Genomic DNA, 17,541 nt, shown 5'->3' with positions numbered 1-17,541 from the left:
AAAGGGCAGGAGCTTGGCTTGACTACCTCGACGGGTATCAGGAGAGAAGGTTATTGTAGGTGACCTCAAACAGAATTGCCACTCTCAATCATCGGCTTTCCATGAGCTCTCTTTAGAAAACAAAGACTTTTATATTTAAAAAAAAAAAACCCAACAAGTTATCTTAAACTATCTCAAGAGTTTATGAAAAATGAAACAATCAAAAATACCACAGTTGGCAACATAGCTAACTTAACACTGGGAATAGTTCCCTTGCTATCTTACATGTTGAGTTGTTATCAGTCCCTACACCACGTGCAGGTCATGCTGACTTCCAGAAGACTGAAATCCCAGTCACCACTCATTTAGCTTTGACACAAAGGATAGCTGCTCCACTCTCCCATAATGGCCTAAGGAGTTATGATGTATTCTGGATTAAGTCCTTCTAAAACACCTAAACAGATGGGGGTTTTTACCACACAAAAGTAATTATTAAGTTAAGAAGTAATTCAGTCATGTAAATTTAACTTAAGCTAGTAAATCAAATAACATCTTTGTAAAAGCAGTAAAGTGTTCAGAACTTAATCCTTTTAATTCACTGTTTATCCCCTTGGCACCTAGACTATTTTTTTTCTAGTCACTTTTGCCGTAATAAAAAGTTAATAAAAGAGCGCAAGTAGTCAGACAGGTTGCAGAACTGATGAAGACTAGTTTCCTACAGGTTTGGTGCCTTACATCCCTTCTTTCCCCCACAGTATTTTCCCCAGCTGCCACCAGGTTGTCTGTGCATCTGTCTCCTTGGGACTTCTTCGTGTCCCTTAACTACTCGTGAGCCAAGTGGCTGTTTGGGAGCTAACTGTGGTTTTGTGCCAGCCCGCAGGTCCAGCAGAGCAGAGAACTGAGAGTTATCACATTCCAGCCTCCTCTTCTATTGGGGTATTAGTTCTGCTAAAGAACAATGAATTTAAGGCAAAAATCTCCTTTACAGAAATACACTGTGAAAATTCTATGAATATCTGACATAATAACACAATAGCTTTTTTACAATAATCCACATGGCATTGTTACCAGCTAGAACTGTAATACACTCATGTCCTCACAAATGCCCTGAAAGTAAGGCGATCTTGGCAGGCCACAGGAAGGGCTCCCTCAGATAAGGAAAGGGCAGGGAAAGCATTGCTTTCTGAGAAGCCCTTGGGAAATAATCAAACTTACAACCCATTCTTTCATAAATCAAGGGGATCAGTTTCAGGTAGCTTCTCATGTGCCACCATGACAGCATTACAAAGGAAAGGTCTGTCCCAACCATGCAAATCCCAAACATGGACATTTCCAGTTTACAGTAATTATCTTGAAAAGCCTCTGCCTACTTGTATGCAGACAGTGCACAGGGAAGCACAGTGTGTATCACTGGTTGTGGAAGGCTGCAGGGTAAGTCACCATTCTGTTCCAGCACAAGCTCTGCATGGTTCCAAGGCACAGCTCCAGATCTAACACATTAGTACAAACAGGGGGCCACATGAAAGGGAACTGGTAACACAAGGCAGGAAGCACCCTCCTGGTCACACTTGTTTCACAAAGCGGCCATCACTCACTAGGTCTTTGCCATGAACCTGGGATACAAAGAGCAGCTTGGTGAGGGGACCAGAGCTGCAACATTTACTGGTATTTCTGAGGGTCTAAGCTGTGGGTCCTGAGGCAGCTGGTGGATGAAGTGGCTCAGCTACCATCCACCATATTTGAGACGTTGCAGCACACTGGTGAAGTTCCCACTGACTCCAAGAGGGGAAGTGTAACACCCATTTTTCCTCCCCACAGATATAAGCCATACAGTCAATTCAATTCACAGGAGTCACTGCCTTAGGCTGGTGGTCCCAGCACAGGCACTTGCCATGTCCCTGTGACATTTCTACCACCACAACACAACCGGGTTGCTGAGTCCAGCTGAGCACTGCAGATCCTCAGTAAATATGAGGGGTTGGTGAGGAAGGAGGTCTCAGTAAAGCAGGAGTTGTCAAATTGATCTGTCAGAGACACGGCCTGGTGGAAACCCTGCACTCGCGTGGGATGGCACCAGGTTCCTTTCTGAGCACAGTACACCTCATCATTCAAGCATCACACTCATAATTATACCTCAATATGAAACACAAACTTTCTATTATTTTCACAGAAAACAAATAAATCTTTCATTTCTGCTGAAAAGAATTACAAGCCCCACACGCTCAAAACACAGACTGTGATCCAGCCTTTCAACATGGATTCAAATCTAAGCTTTTGTGTACAATAAGTGAGCAGACGCATTCAGTCCCCAGTATGACCAGTCCACTTGCAAACTGGGACATCAGATGGCACACTCAGCACCTAAACTCATAGGCTGGTGGAAATACCACCTAAAATTACAAGGTACACCTGGATGCAGGTGCTTGCATAAATCCCATTCACAGCAGTGTTAAAAAAAAAAAAAAAAAAAAAAAAAAAGGAAAATAGAAGGAATACAAATGAAGTACACTGAATTTTCAGCAGCGGTCTAGCTAGCACACATAGGTATGATGCATGTATGATCCCTTGCACCACCTGCTCTGGTCTTCCCAGCCCTATCCTTTATCCTAACATTACTCCCCAGCAGTTTCTTATTAGAGATGTGACCTGAAGTTCTGCCACTGGACCAACTCAACACTCTTTTCTGCAGAAACCCAAGCAGTGGCTTTCCCGAGTAGCTGTTTTTTTCTTGGTACAGTGTACTTAATAGAGATGTCGAGCACAAGTGCTGGCTGCTTCCTAGCCCTGCTGAAATTGGGAGCAGACCTCCTGCAAGGAGGCAGCCCCAGGGAGCAGCTCTAATGCAAAGCAGCCTTCACCATTCACGGGAGCCGCAGCACCAGGCTGCTGCTGCCAACTTTTCTGCCACGTTCATCCTGGCACTGCAGAGGAGGAGGAGGAGGAGCGGCATCCCGTGGCCACACTGCCAGAGTGACACCCGGGTACCTGAGGGGTGGCTGGACTCTGACCTCCCATATAAGCACAAGTTGGCCGTAAGTGGGAAAGCTCCACTGCTGCAGGTTGGGGGGACGGGCAAAACAACATTTTAGAGGCAAATGCCCTGGGAGCCACACTTGTCACTGACAGAACCCAAGAGATCTGGATTAATTTGCCTTTTTGCTTTCAGTTTACTTCTTGCAACCTCACAGTAAACCGCTTAACCTTGTAGGCAATGAAGTGAGATGCCAGCATGTTCAGCTCATACTACTCACACTATGCTCTAATCCAGTTTGCATGTCCAGTCCTGTCATTAGCTGGAGGAAACATTAATCCAAGACAGTAGAAAAGAAGGAGTAAAAAATAGTTTCTGGAAATGCAATTATTCTAATGGCAAACTGTGGAGGTTTGTTATCTAGACCCACAGCCGAGTTAAACTGAAACATATTATATTCCATGAAAAAAAGTTTTAACCATATGTTTAGTCATTTGTGAGCTCTTGATCCTAACGCACAACATAAGCTGCAATATCAGTGTCAAGAGTGCCTGATTTAAAGCATAAGAGACAGAGTTACATAAAGTCAAGTTACAATCACTTCTGCAAGTTTGCGGGCAGAGACCCTCACATGGAGTGACAGGTACAGGGGAACACATCCTGGGGTCTGTGCTGGACGGGGGGAAGAGGAAAGATTTTTCATTAGAAGTTTTTCTGTGAGACTGGCTAGGGGGAAAATGATATAGCTGGGGGGAACACTGAGACAGCTAAAGAATAACACATGGTATGCTTTCAAAACATACAGCAACATGTGACATTCGTCTGCAAGTCTGGCGCTGAGGAGCCTGTGGTCTGGCAGCAGGGAGAATTTCTGCTTCTTATTTCTTAAATCATCGCAGGCATTTGAACTAAACCCCCCACCTAATAGTCTGAGGGGAAAAACATAAAATCAGATTTTACGTACCGTACTTTCAGTCAGCCATTTTCTCAGCGGATTTTTATCCTCCAACTCAATTCCCACATCATTAAAGTGATGCTGTCTCTTTAAAACACAACATGGTGCCATGCCAAAGCCTGCAATAAGAATCACTGGCACCAAAACAGTCAAAGCACACAGCTTAATTCTCTACTTAATAAGACAATTAAAGAAGAGTATTTGGATACAGCAGTCTACAAGTACCAACACAGAGCACTGATGTCTCCAAAGGCATGTTGATCTGAAGGCTTTATCAGAAAGCATCTGTCACAACCAGATGCCTTCAACACCTGAGAAAAGTGTGAAATAAAGTGGGTTAATGTGGCTATGATATGCACAAAGGCTTGCACTGCCCAAGTCCCTACTTGTGAGCATTTTAGAAGGTCCAGGATAAAGTGCCCAGATGTGAAATTGCTCATAGATCAAAATAAATTAAAATATATGTATACAGCTACCTCTGTTAAAAATAGTCTTGTGGAAATTACTCTAATTACAATGGAATTAAGAGTGCTGCATATTTTGTGTATTCACTGCCATAATCATAGAAAGGCTTAGAGCAAGGCTGTTTTTAAATACTGTACTTTGTCGGATGCATCAATGCACATGGATGAATTGGGGTACAGAGACCAACACAGGCACCAGAGATTGCTCATATGGAGTTCCTTGACCATATCTGCCTCTAAGTTTCCAATCAAATAATTCTCAGATGTCATCTCCTAGCAGGCTTCATCCTGCAGAGTTGAACCAAAGCTAGAGAGAAAGATAGCAGCGATATATGAACTAATTAGTCATTTGATTAGCTGGCAAGAAGACAAGGTCCTGCAGTTCTGTGACCTAAAAATGCCACTGATGACCTTAAAACTCCATCTCAAGGGTGTCTGGAAGTCTGTAACCTCCAGGGACAGAGAAAGAGAGAGAGAGAAATGGGTGATGTCTAAACTGCATTAGCTCACACGAGATGTTGAAACAGCGCAGATGTTCAGCCAAGGATAGGTGTGACATTCAAAGCAATCAGCCAGCAAAAGAGCACCTGCAGCACTGCACTCTGCTTGAACTGCTGCACCAAGGACTCCCAGCCCAGCCTGCATGGGAGGTTTGTGGCACGAGTGGTTCAGCACACCCAGAAAGCACACCAGGACCGCAGACCTCATCCTAGCAACACAACAACACACAGTAAGGGAGGAAGAAAATCAACCAGATAAAAACCCTCCACTGCTCCCGCTTTGTTAGAGCAGGGCTAGCAGCCTGCCAGTCCCAGGTGGCAGCCCCTGGGCTGCACCACGCCAGGAGAAGAAAGTGACTGAGGAAAGGAGGGAGAAGTCACTTTGAAGAGGACATCCTGAGTGGTTGTCTTCTTCACTTCCAATGGAGGGTCCTACACTTCACTGGAGATCTGATTCTGGTAAATCCCATGAATTCACTAGTTATTCCACATGCAGTAACAGGAGGAGGGAGTGGGGTGGTGCCAGGAGGTCTCCTGAGGCTGAAAAGTCACATCTTCAACAGCAAAGGAGGATGAAATCAAAATGACCAGGGTTGGGGGTCCCAAGTTGTTTTGTGTCCCCTTCCTCTAGCCTGACAGCTGGAGCATGCCATCACCTGATGCACCCAATGCACTACAGGGTTCCAGCCTAATCTGAGGCAGTGCCTCCCTGGAAAGCCACCAACTGGTGCAGAGGAACCCACAGTGACCAGAAATGGGCCAGCCCAAAGTGGGCAGCAGAAAGCAACAGCAGCTCACAAGCTGTGAGTTCCTCTCTACCAAGAGAGCCCATCTCATCTCACACCTTCCACAGCTTGGATGGAGTCTGACTCTTAGGTGTCTCTCTACCCTGAGAAGAGATTGAAGGAAACAAATGCATGGGCAAAGATCCCCCTGCCATCTTGGAAATGCCCTCTGGAACAGAGAAGAGGAAGATCCCTCACCCTGTACACTCCTGGGAGAATGCTGCAACCTCCAGCAGCTGCCAGCACTGCCCCGTTTCATCCCTGTCCTCTCGACACAGATCTAGACCTGCCTTTCACCACCCAGTTCCCCCATCTGCTTTGTCCCAGAGGGATGAACTCATCTCCAGCATCAGTGAATTCCTCAAAAGAAGTCCAATACACAGTTTAAATTTTACCAAGTCCTGCCAGAGGCCTTTGAGTAAAATGCAGAAGTAGGAACATTTTCTCAAATAGAAAATGGAGATTTAGAGTGCTGCAGCAGGGTCTCTAAAGAAGTGCAAGTTTTGCTGAGATAATGCAACCCCAATATACACAGTGTTTCCCCCCCCATTCCCTTTTCTCTGAAAAAAAAAATGCGAAAAATACCCCAACAGCACACACAATAAATCAAAGTTGAAAAAATTTGCCATGGATATGGTTCAGTAACACATGTGCTGTGCTCAGCCCTGTGTTCCCTTACAGCTCCCAGAAGCTGAGAGAAAAGTAAGAATTCAGTTACTGCAGTTACAAAGAAATTTAAGGTTTCCAAATCTGACTCATTGTGAATTGAAACAAAACCTCAAAATGCTGAAATTCTCCACAAAAGGAATTCTAAAACAATCACTTGGAGTCCACTGCAAGAGCAATTATATTGCTACTGTATTTCTTACAATAGAATTATACTCTAAAATTCTAAACAGAAACTTACTTCAGCACAAAGCCTGTAAAACAATGAATTGTTAACACTCCCAGAAAAATCCTCCATCTCTTTTTTCTGCTACTTTTTTACAACACTGACCTGGTTTTGTAGAAGATTTCAGCGTTGATGACGCCAGATATTGGAATATGATTCCATCACCGAGTCCTAGTCAGGAAATACCAAAGCTGGGGTTGCCAAAGCAACATAATTAACTTGATCACGGTACATACACTGTATGCCACTTCCCAAATGGCCCTTTAACACCCAGCTAAATCCTTGGCTTGAATGGCTCATCTGAATGAATTTCTCCTCTGAGTTCCTCAAGAACACAGAGCAAAAGGGGAAGTTGTCAAAATTACTAAAAGCCAAGTACCACCCTGCTCCCTGGCCAATGGTCCCCTGGGCTTGAAGAGGTCAAGGAGCAATCCTGAGCCTACTGCCACAACTCTGAACTGTGCAATCACAGAAACATGAGATCCTCTTGCATTTTGTAAAGATTCACTTTTAATTCACCATTACCAAACTTAGGAGGTTTGATTCTTCTATGGCATTATCAGTAAAATTACTACCTCTCAGGCAGGGAGGCCTGAATGCTGGTGCTAAACCTTGATCCCGGGGCCACAAACTTCAAAACCAGAATATGCTGTCACTAACTCAATGGGTACAATGTATCAAAAATAAGAATCTGTCTGTCCATTTGGACAAAAAAAATATAAAGAAAGAAAAGTAACAGAAAAAAAATTGAGTGATGGGCTTTCAACCTGTCATCAGACCACTGTGACCTCAATTTTTGAGAAATAAAGTCAAAATCTATTCTTATCTTCAGAGATTCAAGATGTATTTACGTGTCAAACTTTCTCCCCCTTGTCCTTAGCCTTTGGGAAGCACACTAAAAATTGTATCAAAGCCTGAAAACCCTGCACTCCCATTCGCATTCACCTTTGACCCGGGATGCCTTCAGCTCTCACCAGCTCCTCAGTTCATCCTCACCATGCGGCAAACACGGCAGGTCTGGGAGCAAACTGCTCAGGATGAAACAAAGCCTACTTTGCATAGCAAAATCCTGCTGCCCTGCTCAAATTCTGGAGGCCAAAAAACTTTTCTTTGGCAGTTTTCCACTTCTTTGTGCCTGTGAAGGATATTTTACCACCACCTTCCTCTCCTTACATACAAATATTTGATTATTCTCTTTGAAATTTCTCTGTAACATCCACAGGCATAGGATGCCGAATGCAAACACTGATTGATTCTTTCTTAGCCATCAAATGTGCTTACACAGCAACTACACACAGCAAATGCACACAAATCTCACATTTCACGTTTTAAAATATGAACATGCTGTGTTGTTTTTTTACTCAAACATAATGAATGAGCTTAAATATTAGAACTTGAAATTATTAAGTAAATCATGGCACCTGTAAAGCTTTTATTTGCATAACATTAATTCATGATGGCATGTAAAACAAATTCATCACTCTCACTATATTGTAGTCTGATTTATGTTAGAATTGGAAAAAATAAAAATCTTGAGCACAAAATTATGTTGACAAGATGTACGTGCTCTTCGAAGCACAAGATTTTTTTTTTTTCTGAAGCATCAAAACAAATTATGGGAAAGCGGGCTGGGAGAAAGCATCTTTAAAAATGAATAACATACTAGCGTCACACATACACACTCTACAGTTATTAATGTCAAGCATGGTGAAGATACTCTAGAAAATCATTACCATTCATAGCTACTAACAGCCATTAAATTTCAATCAATTCAACTTAACACAAGTGTACTTCAGCAGCCCTTACAGTTCCTTATAGAGGTGGCTCAGAAAGTCCTGTCTGACTTATTGCATTGTCCAGCGCACAAAGGGGCATTGCTGAGCAGTGCTGTGAAAAGGAGCGATCTTGGTGTTGGGAGCTGATGCTCTTTTAACACCGCTGCAATCAACAGACCTTGCTTTTAAAGACGGTGTGATAAAAGGGCTCTAACAGAGCTCCTCAGGTCAGCGTGGAGGGGAGCAATACACTGATTCTAGCTAGGAATGCCGCTTTCCTAGCTGAAAAAAAAATGGTGAGATGTTTTCAAGGGGTTTTCAAGGAATTGTAGAGACCGAATCAAACTGCTTAGCACAATCTGCAGGTGATCCACTTGCTTGAATAGAATATAGTAACTAAATATACTGGACATTTAAACAAAACAGGATTTAACTTACAGAGACCGGATATTTAAAGCTCCTAGTGATCAATATAAGCCACAGCACTGTAGTGTTACAGCATCCCCACTCTTCTGAATTGCATTTGTAACACGGGAAGTTTTCCCACTGCCATTGCAGGAATTAAGCTGTGCAGCTGACCACCCCTTGCAGATTCTGGGAAGAACCAGCTGGTGCCCTGCTGGGGGTATTTGCCACCTCATGGTCCCTCAAATCCCTCCTGGAGGTGAGGGACTGTGACCACAGGGTGCTCATCTCAGGGGCTGGACCCACGCTGGCTTCTGCTGCGCAGCAGAGCCTCCCAGAGAAGGTGTCTTCCTCTGGAGAGATTTCATTACTTTCATCTGAATGAGTTATCTACCCTAAAATCCTACATTTCACAGGAGATAGAAGGCTTTTTATTACTATTCCACTCCCCCCCTCACCCCCCCAGAAGCCCAGATTTTTTCCATTTGGGTTCATTCTGCTGGGCACAAAGTCCTCTCTCTAGATTTACAGGCAGTTTAAGCTTGCAAGTGTCTACTCCTACAGAACAGTCACTCCACGCACAGAAAAACAGATGCAGTCACAGATGTGCCATGATTGTAGCTGAAATTACAAGCTCAGGTCCAGAGTCCCTTTTATGGCTTTTAGATCATTCCTTAAAAGTACCAGGATTGATGCTACTATTAATTACGAGAGTATTTGGGACTATTCTACAGAACTCCCCTGAGAGCCAGACTTAGCATTTAACATGGGGTAGCAGTAAAATTCTTCAGAATCAAGAAACATCCAAGTAATCTCTCAGGCAGATATATGCTTCATTTTAACTCATTTCCCTACACTTACAAGCTGCACTAAATGAAATGAAATTAATGTTAAAAGGGGCGTTTATTGAAAAATCTTCCAGTGACAGGTTCAGAAAGTGCCAGAGTTCAAGTAAATCATTCATAGAAAATGTTAGCAAAGCTTAATCATACTGGAAGCGACATTTAATTACAGCTTTTTAAGTCCATCTGGGAAAAAAGAAGCGACTTAAATATGTCACCTGAGATGATCTAGATACTGAAACTATTTGTAAGTTAACAAAAGCATTTGCATCACAAAACGCTCTGGGGCAGCACCACGGCAAAGCAGATGTGTAATGAACAAGGATCACAGCACCAAAACAATCAGGACTGTAAATAACTGCTACTAATCTGCGATCATTTAGATTTGGATTTAATTGCTAGGCAGCACATACATTTAATTCTTGAAGAGGTAAATGCTCTGCGGAATACACACTTAAAGGTATTTAGTGACAGAAGCACCACAGTCAAGAAACCAAATGTCAGGAAGGCAAAGAAAAGCCAAGGAGCAGAGCTGGGGCTGCCATGAGTTCACAACTTTAAACAAACTTTTCTCTGGAAGAGAACTAATAATGTGGCCATCCCCACTGTACATACTGTAGCTGCTGCAGGAGTGACACAATGAGGCACATGGGAGGCAAGAGGGTAGTGACTATAGAACAAAATTCAATCTAGTGGCTAATGAATAAAAAGTTCCTTTTATTTCTCAGTTGTTTTTGGTTCATTAAATTTTCCACAGATTTGCAGAGAAGAAAACGTGATCAATAAACCTTGACAAAAGTGAACATGTGAAAAAGGCGAGAGAAAGGCACAGGAAGATAAAAGTGATATCCCGATCACAGATTTCAGAGGCAGATGACCAGAGCTCTGGGCTGCTGAATAATCTGAATAGACCATCATTTCTTTACAGCCTTTTACTTTCTTTTCCCTGACTGTTGGAACTCTTCATTCAATACAATAGTAAATGCACTAAAACTTTTTTTCTTATGCTAATGGTCGAAATCGGGGGCTCACAGTTAAAACACACTTCCCACCAACTTGTTTTCTTAAAAAAAAAAAAAATAACCTATTCAAGTTAAACTAAAATGTCAAAGACAGCTTAAGGCTTACTCTCACCATTCCTCAAAATTAATGGTTTTCTCCCCAGTAGATACAAAAAGAAAAGACTTGAATAAGGATAAAGCTGCAAGACTCTTTTCATATGAAAAAGAACACTTAGAAAGTAAGAAAGAAATACATCCAGTACAAAGATCCTGGTACCTACAGTTCTAATTTGTATTGTTTCCTCTTAGAATATTTATAATTGCAGAAAGGTGACAGCCAATCACAAATAATTGTGAAACGATGAGAAAAGATTCACCAGTGACTAATGTATTTGGGCAGTCATGCCCATGACAGTATCAGAAACGCTTCCACTCATTACAATAGGAGCCCAAGGGAGCCTATTTTCAATTTTTTTCTAATTTGGGTGACCACTTCCAGGCACCGAGGCCTCTTTTTGCTGTGGTACTGAATATTCACAAATCCCAACCAGTTTTTACAGCTGTGACCTTCTGAATTAAAGGACAATTTTCCTGTCCCCTTTGTGCAACATATTTCAGCTTTAGTGTATTTGGATTCACTTGGTTTATGGTTCACTTTGTTTATAAGAAGTTAAAGGGTATGGGGTGTGGTTTTACAGTAGCCAAGAATGAATGAACAAAAGTTCTGTGGCCTCTTCTGGACTACACACATCTAACATGTATTCACTCTCAACCAGAACTGGTCTGTAGAAAATTTGACCTGATTACCCACTGTTTCCATTCCAGGCACTTGTTCACAAGGGAAACTGCAATTTTGCCTCCTGAACTATCAACACTGCCATGCAAGATGCAATTCTCATTCCTTTTACACCATCACTAGTTAGTTCCTAGAAGATGCATATATACGGCATCTGCTGCATACACAGGTCATGAATTGTGCATATTCCATGCATACACACAAATGTGTGTACATATATGTAGATATGCACAGGCACACATATATTATTTGCCTTTCTAACATAACGCCTTCTTCTTGTCATTCATACAAGGATTCATTCTTTGCTGTTGTTTTATTTAGTGCTGTATTAATTAATTCCCAAATGCCTACTGTTGTTTTGGTTTTCTTTAAAAGGGTCCTGGCAACAGAGCTGAAGAAAACCCTAAATACCACTTAATGCTTTGTGGCAAGTTGTCCAAATGTGCAACTGTTTAAAATATTTACCCAGGTACATAAGGGGGTTGTGTAGCTCTCAAACAATGCCCTGGAATCTTTCCCATCAGTAAGAAAGCGGACAAAAAGCAGAGACCGCTTAACCTCAGTGCCTTAGCAGCAAGTGAGAAGTGCAAATATTGCATTTCTATAAAGCCTTAGAAGCTTCATAGAAATGGAGTGGCAACTAATTAGTTTGATGCTATAGTCACATCTAATGTTCTTAAGCAGCTTCTTTGAAAAAACTCACTGCCTTGAAATCCTTGGCCAGATTATTAAGTGGAGGCTTTGTGACGGGGCAATAGATAGGTGTTTGCTCCACAAATACATACAGATTTTGGTGACTGCTTACTGAATCCACTGCCTCCACTAATCTGCACTGGAAACTTCACTATGAACAGAGCACTTCTCAGAGAACAAAAGCATGAAGTATCTGTGTACCTTTCAGACTACAGGGCAAACAACTGGCTTACAGTAGGCCACCAAAACCAGGGGCAGGCAGTTAACCAAGTGTCTTCTGTACTTGCATACAGAGAATGAGAATAATGCAACTGCTATTAGGTCATGTGCTCTACCCTATCCTTACATTAAAAAAAAAACATAGTCCAGAGGACTGATAAATTTAAACGTTCTCCTTAGAAATAAAGTATCAAGATCAGGAAAAACATATTTTCAGTCAAACAGAACTGTAGTGATCACATAACCCTTTTTGTATACAGCTGATCACACAGTCCCTGAGCCTGTGCAGCTTCTATACAACTGTGCCACTGAAAGGGAAGTTGTGGTATAAACTTGTAAGATCATTAGACTCACAGAAAACATAATCAAAAAATGGTTCTTTGACATAGAAGTTCAAACTAATTTTCAAAACAATGACAAAAATATTGCTCATTATATATATGCAGCCAGAAGGCCGTCTTTTCTAAATGTGACTTCAGTGTGACATTTGAGAATGCAAGCTGCTATGTACTGGATGTCTGAGGTCAAGTTCTGTTCTCTTTTATCCAAGTATAACCTGGAGCAGCTTCAATGAAATTATGCTAGATTTATATTGACATATGCATCTAGTTCAAATTCTTCTATGGCTCTAATTTTTCCTCTAACTGAATGACCTAACACAAATAGCATTTGTCCATCTGTATACATCCCCTTTGACACACTGGAGAAGAAAAAAAAAGGAAGACATTGAAAGGAAGTTGGAAACAGTCCTCGAGATGTTTTCCTTTGAAGAACAGCAGTTGCATTTCTGGGCACTTCAAAGTCACATACTTTAAGGAATAACAACATTCGAGATGAAGTGAATCTTACCTCAACTTGCTTTATAGATCAACACTTTCACAAACACACCAGAGGTTGGATATACACATACCTACAGATTAACAAGTTCATATTCAGTGAATCAGGCACCTTTCAGTGCTACAGATAGGTCATGCTTTCAATGAAATGACAAATTTCCAAGAGTTTTTTACAGTGGAAAAGCCATGATGAATTTCATTTGCTTCTTAAAAGTTGTCAGTTTTGCAATAACGTTCAATATGACATTTTTATTGCAATTTAAAGTTTGACAGGTGTCAACATTTCCTGACGTTTCAGCCAAAATTCAAATTATAATATCCACCCATCAGAAAAGTTGAACCAAACTGTAGTTACTGTATGCAGCAATTATCACACAGTTCAAACATCCCAGCAGCACAAACAATCATTTATTTAGCAAGATCCTCTTTTCCAGGTGAATGTAGTTTCTTTTCTAATGAAGTTGATTTTATTAGGTTTAGGACTTAAACCAAAACAAAACCAAACTCAAAAAGACCTCCAAAGTTTTTCTTAAAGCAAGGTAGCTAGAACAAACAGATAAAATCAGCAAGTCTTGTAACAAATCAGTCTATTCCACTTGTGTGTATTTTGAATTTCATGGCTTATTTACTTAACTTTTTTGGCACCAACTCCACAGCACATGCCAATACAATATTTGTTTAAATACTCTTTTATGCTCATGCTAGTAACGCTTACTTTCAAATTCTTGTACATCCCACGAGCCTCAGTTGGGGAAAAAAAAAAAAGAAAAAGAAAAAAAAAAGAAGAGGATTGGTGGGGGGTAGACGAGGTTTTACAACTAGCGCCTTTATCTGTGGCCGTAAAAATATAAACACGATACGCCAATAAAATGCTAATTTCAGTGCGCACGGAGTTTTCCAGCACCTGGGGCAGAATGAGAAGCGAGGGCAGCCATAGGAGGACCCAAGTTTGGCCGGCCCGGCCCGGGTGACCCCACGCCGGACATTCGCTCACCCGGGCCAGGGGCACCGCTCTGCGCGCACCGCGCCGCGGCCAAGCCGCAGCCCCGGCCAGGGAAGTTTTGAAGCCCTAGCTGCAGGTTAGCTAAATGAATAAATAAATAAATAAGCCCGTAAACCTCGGAAGAGCCGGCAGCAGGACCACCGATAAATCACCCTAAGCTCCCGCGCTGCAAAAGTCAGGTTTCCCAGGAAATGATGGCAATCACTTGAGGCAGAAAAGGCATCTAGATGAGCCCATCTCCCTCCCCTCCTCCCTGATTGTTTTAAAGCTACCGAGTCCGGGGGAAAAACTCTCAACTCTCTAAGTCCTTAATAGGATTGGAGTCCGGGTCTCTCCAAGCCGCTCCTCATCACACAGGGATCAAGTTGCAGCAGGGAATTTTTTAAATTCCTCAGCAAATATACTTGTCGAAAGATTGCCCCTCCCGGATGGGGGGATGACAAGGAGGCGAGGGGGCAACTTCATTTTTCTTCTTTAAAAAAGGCAAACTCAGTGCTGGCTTTGGGGAGCTCTGCCGTCCTCCGAGACCCAGGGCACAGCGGTCCCGGCAGCAGCGCGGGGCTGGGACTGTCACCGCAGCCCCCGGGAAAAACAATGGCCATGGAGGCACGGTCCCGGAGCGGTCGGGACGGGGACAGGGGGGACACGCCGGGGACACGCGCGGCCCCGTCCTCGCCGCTCACCTGCGAGGCGGGGGGGACACACGGGACGGGTCCCCCTCGGGCACCCGCTGCGAGGAGAGACCCTCACCAAATCTGTACCCTCCCTTACACACACCCCCCACCGGCGCAGGGCAGCTCCAACCAAAGCGGGAGAAGAGGAGGGGGGAAAAAAAGAGAATAAAAAGCACAATGAAAAGACACAATAAGCATCAACTTTACCCAAAAAGCGGAGCAGCAAGTTTTCAGCAGACGAGCGGTTGCCGCGGAGCAGCGCTGCTCCTCCGGACCCCCATCATAAACTTGGGGGAGGGGGGCGTGGGAGGGACTTTCCCTCCGTCCTTCCCTTTTGTGCCTCTCCCCCGCTCCGCTCCTCGCCAAAAGCTGCGGCGGAGCGCGGTGCTCTCCGGGCTGCAGGCGCGGAGCGGCTCCGCGGAGGCGGGCGGGGAGGGAGGAGGGCTGTGGAGGGCCGGGGGCGGCGTGCGGAGGTGCGGGGCTCCTGCTGCCCACCCGCCCGGGCCGCCGGCGGGACACGGCGCGCACACGTACTTTATGTGTATAATAGATGTACACGCACATGCACACACACGATGGATGAAGTTGAGCAGCCTGCGGGAAGACGCTGGAGCGCTTTCAAGCCCTGACACAAGAGGAAAACTGGCTCTAGGGTCTGTTTTCTCTTCTACCCGCCCTTTAAGAAAAAAGGAGAAATCTAAACCTTCCCACCCTTTCGGCGCGGGAGCAGCGCACCGCTCCGGATCTTCTCCCTCCTCCCCCCAGCCCCTTTAATCCCGGATCGCCCCCGCCTCGCGAACCGCACCGTTTTGGGGGTGCCGTGGGGCTCGGTGGGATCCGCTCCGCCGGCCCGGCCCCGTGGCGCCGCTCGGGAGCGCCGGGAGCCCCCGCACACCCCGCTCAGCTGGAGCGCATCTGCGGCGAACCCGCACAAACCCCCCTTCCTCGGGGAAAGCCGCCCCCTCCTCCCCAAACAGCACAAGTTCGGCCTGAGCACATTCGCTGGCGCAGAGGCGGGGATGGAGCTGGGGGTGGTTTTCGTCCAACTTTGGTGGTTGTTTTTTTACCCGCGAGTTTGCGCGACTTTTTCAAGCCCCCGCCCCAGCAGGGCTGGAGGCAGCAGAGCTCCGCGGAACATCCTCGCACACGGGCGGCTGTACCCCCCAGGAACATCCACGGGGAGAAACGCATTCATTAAAGACTGTGCCCTAAACGCGACAAGCAACCTCACCGGAGCACGATAATCTAGTTTCGTCCTCGTGTTTGGGGACTGAGGCTGCAGAATCTCCAAAAAGTGCCTCACTTCCACCCCGAATATCTTAGCTTTTGCTCCGATCTGCATTAAACAGCAGCGCCAATGAGAAACACAGCAGCCTCAACTTGGACTTTGGCCAGGCTGGGCTTGTTATTTGATTTGATTTCTTTGGCTATGGAATTTATCAAAAGTTTAAAGCATAACCAGATGCTGTGGGGAAGGGTCACTGCGCTGTACCCCAGAGCAAGCTCAAACTCGCCGTATCATCAGGGTATCTGACTCCGGCAGGATTATGGCCAGTACCATGGCAACCGCATGCCACATCAGCCCCCAGCTTCACTTTCAGTCCCTTGGGCAGTGTTAACATTTGCCAGCGGATTTGCCCGACACGCAGCCCAGGTCCGGGCAAGTGGAAAATGAGCACAAACCACTCAGAAACCTTTCTCTTCTAGCCTGTGCAAAGCAACCTGGCTGGACTGCTCTGTACTACAGTTTTAATCCTAAAAACCAGCTACCAATTTGGGTGCCTTCTGTGAAATTTTGCACACATACTTTCTTTTTTCATTTTTAAAAATTTCTTTTTCTTCTTCTTCCCCCCCCCCCCCCCCCCTTTTTTTTTTCTCTTTTTTCCTTCTTTTTTGGATGTCATTTAGAAGGCTGATATCTGAGGGTGACAACTGGCTCACCCATGTACTCCCAAATCCCATTTATTTCATTCAGATAGCCCAGTAAGGACTGTGATGCAGGTTATTTTACCAACCACTAATATTGCAACTTTTTTTTTTTGGTCAAAGTCTCACATTAATATGCACTCACTGTTTTATTCAGAGAAATTCCCTCCTCTCTCCATGGTGTACATGCAATCGGTGCTGGCACAGCAGCACAACCTTACCCCATCCAAGTGGACAATTTTGTGCTGAGAGGAGTTTCATTGCACCTACTACTGATGAGCACCATGCAAGAGAGAGGGGGGGCTTTGGTTACCAAAAGAAAGATCAAAAAAAGTCTTTGATCTCCAAAAAACAAAGCCCACTTTTATTCCCAGGTTACTTTACTTGGGAAAGATGACCCAGCAGCTTGGGAGATAGATCAGAATAATGGGGTTTTGGATGGATCAAAATGACAAGCTGGCAAAACATTAACACTAGATAGGTTCTAAGTTCTTGCTGCAAAGTTATAAACATGTGTTCATCCAGACTGTTGGCCAAATACATATTTAAAATCAAAAGAAGGAAGAATTAAAGGATTAATTCAGAGTTATGTAAAGAAGGACAGTTTTCCCTTCTAGAATTCTCACATGTCAATCCTTTAGAAGATGGAATTTTTTAAGCCTGAATGGAAACTCCTCCTTTTTGTCTGAAGGATGACGGCTGGCGACGGCTGGAGTTTTTTGAGAACTTTGAGTCGGCTTTTACATTATCTGCCTGCTGTAGCTCATCTATGCTTCCCTCTCCCGCTCTGCTCATTGAACTGCCCTCTCTTAATCTTCCATAGGT

At 44.1% G+C, this 17,541-nt stretch overlaps 1 protein-coding gene across 2 annotated transcripts in view; it reads right to left on the bottom strand.

Annotated features, from left to right (window-relative positions):
* GLI2 (GLI family zinc finger 2) overlaps window positions 1-17,011 on the bottom strand; it is a 189,365-nt gene extending 172,354 nt beyond the window's left edge. Inside the window, exon 1 of one of the 2 annotated variants that reach the window (XM_063400841.1) lies at window positions 15,596-17,011. The gene's annotated coding sequence lies outside the window, so the exon portion shown is untranslated. Of the gene's footprint in view, window positions 1-14,997; window positions 15,202-15,595 lie in introns of those variants that run through there. The other variant, XM_063400840.1, reaches the window with a different exon arrangement.
* Between the last annotated feature and the right edge of the window lie 530 nt (window positions 17,012-17,541).

This window comes from Prinia subflava, chromosome 6 (genome assembly GCF_021018805.1).
Source record: "Prinia subflava isolate CZ2003 ecotype Zambia chromosome 6, Cam_Psub_1.2, whole genome shotgun sequence".
Classification (NCBI taxonomy): domain Eukaryota; kingdom Metazoa; phylum Chordata; class Aves; order Passeriformes; family Cisticolidae; genus Prinia; species Prinia subflava.
The sequence above is the reverse complement of the archived record's forward strand: the minus strand, read 5'-3'. Positions and strand labels throughout refer to the sequence as shown.